This window comes from Agelaius phoeniceus, chromosome 7 (assembly GCF_051311805.1).
Source record: "Agelaius phoeniceus isolate bAgePho1 chromosome 7, bAgePho1.hap1, whole genome shotgun sequence".
Taxonomy (NCBI): domain Eukaryota; kingdom Metazoa; phylum Chordata; class Aves; order Passeriformes; family Icteridae; genus Agelaius; species Agelaius phoeniceus.
In genome coordinates, this window is record NC_135271.1 from 8750001 (window position 1) to 8752140 (window position 2140).

Here is a 2140-nt window from a genome sequence, read left to right on the forward strand (position 1 = left end):
GCCGGAGAGAGAGAGCGCGCGCGTGCGCGAGTGAGCGATGAGGAGACGGAGAGCCCCATCTCAGAGACGAGAACCAAAAAGGGAGTGCGGCAGAGATGGCCCCGTGCGGGAGGACTGGCCATGCAGCGGCACGCGCGATGGCCTCGGCAGGGAGAGAGAGAGGAGCGACTGCGCCCCTCAGTGCACCCCGAGACCACGACAGAAGAGGAGGGGGCGGGCAAAGGGAGGAGAGGATCAGAACCCCTGTCCCCGGTGCTCTCGCCTCGTGCGTGTGTGCGGCAGCACAACACGGTACCACCTCAGTACACACCCGCAGACAGCCGCTGGTGCCAGGGGGAGGCCGGGGGGGAGGCCCCCGCCTCGCCTCCCTGTCTCACCCTCCTCTCTCTTTCTCTCGGCCCTTGGTGGCGCCTTTCGACGCTGTCTCTCGCTCTCCCCAGGCCGCCGCGCCACTGCATCCACGGCACGGTCCCGGCAAGGATGAGCTCCGCCCCAGCAGCTGGCTCCTGGAGTGGGGAGCTAGGGACTGCTCCCCGAGTCTGCATTTAGGGGAACGAAGGCCCTGTGCATTGACGACGATGACGACCACGATGACGACGACCCTGCCTGGCCGCAGGGAAGGGATCGAGGCCGCCTAGGGAAGCGCTTCCCTCACCGAACCCCTGACCGCCTTCCCTCCGGGCACTGGCGGGACGCCGCCACCGCCACGGGTGACAGGCCTGGGAGGCGACCCCAGCCATGCCGCTGGGGTGGCCCCGCGACGGCGATTGATCGTCAAGCGATCCTCAGACAGGTGTAGCCTCGGGAAAAATCCGGGGCCGCAAGTGCGTTCGAAGTGTCGATGATTAATGTGTCCTGCAATTCACATTAATTCTCGCAGCTAGCTGCGTTCTTCATCGACGCATGAGCCGAGTGATTCACCGCTAAGAGTTGTCTGGCTTTCGGGCACTGCTCACGCCGAGCGGCCCCTTTTTTTGTTACTCTGGTGCCGAGGATGCGCGGGCGCGCGCCTGGCTTTGACTGTACGAGCACACAGAAACCGAAGGGGAAAAAAAAAACTGGAGCAACCCACGCTCTGAAGGCCGGCCAAGAGGCGGGGGAGCCCGCGCCCCCGACCACATCCCCCTGCGACGGGAAATGCCGACCTCACAAACGCCATCCTTCGGAGTCCGCCTAGGCGCTTGGGCTCGGCCTGACATCCGCGCGGAGGGCCACGCGGCACGCACCGTAACGCGGGAGGGCACGGTGGCCCACCCGCTTCTCGCTTTGACGGGATGACACACACAACACACACGGCTTGTGGCCGGGGGCGCGCGGCCGTCGGCCCCTGCACATGCCGGTTCTCCCTCGGCCCCCGATGCCGCGGGCCTCGCAGAGCACCGCTGCGCCGCTGCACAGCCGGCTTTTTTTTTTTCTTTGCTCACTGCACGGCCTTCCCCCGGCTCAAGACAGCACACAACAACGACCAGCCCCCGCCGGCGCGCCTCCTGCGGGACCGCTACCTTGCCCGGCGGGCGGGCGAGCGACGCGCTCCGCCACCAGCCCGTGAGGCGGGCGCCACCGAGACGGAAACCAGCGTCACCGGCGCCCAAGGCCGGCCGGACGGCAGACCCCGTCGCCGCCAGGGCCGCGCTCCCGGGACCGCCGCGTCGCACCGCCGGGGCCCCTTGCATCAGGCAAGTGCTTGGCAGAAGGCGGTACGGTGCTGAGCCGGGGGGCAACGCCCTCTCTCCTCATTTTCACATGGAGACTGGGCAGGGAGAAGTGCCCCCGTGGCCACCCCGCACACCTTCCTGTGGCCCACACGCAGCCGGGAAGGGCGATGGAGGACGCGACGAGCGGGGCCCAGGACAGGACCGCAGCCGGGCGATGGCGGGCACCTTCCGGCCGACCATCCCTGCAGGGAGGGACACCCATTGAGCAGTGACACCGCTCGGCACGGGGCCGCCCGTGCTCGCGGGCCTCGGCTGCCGGAAGGCCTGCCAAGCGCTCACCCCTCACGAGCGGGCGGTCAAGCCAGGGGACGGCCGGCGGACGACAGTGTGGCCGGTGGGCGTTTGAGGAGAAAAGGCCGTCGAGGGGAGGAGAGGCGCCTGACGCACCGGACGCAGCACCCCACGCGCCAGAGACCGTGGCAGCG

At 68.6% G+C, this 2140-nt stretch overlaps 1 non-coding gene across 1 annotated transcript; it reads right to left on the minus strand.

The window, feature by feature from the left end:
- Positions 1-779: 779 nt before the first annotated feature.
- On the minus strand, positions 780-932 carry LOC129133439 (5.8S ribosomal RNA). The gene has a single exon (XR_008535978.2). It is a non-coding gene; the product is annotated as a 5.8S ribosomal RNA (ribosomal RNA).
- Between the last annotated feature and the right edge of the window lie 1208 nt (positions 933-2140).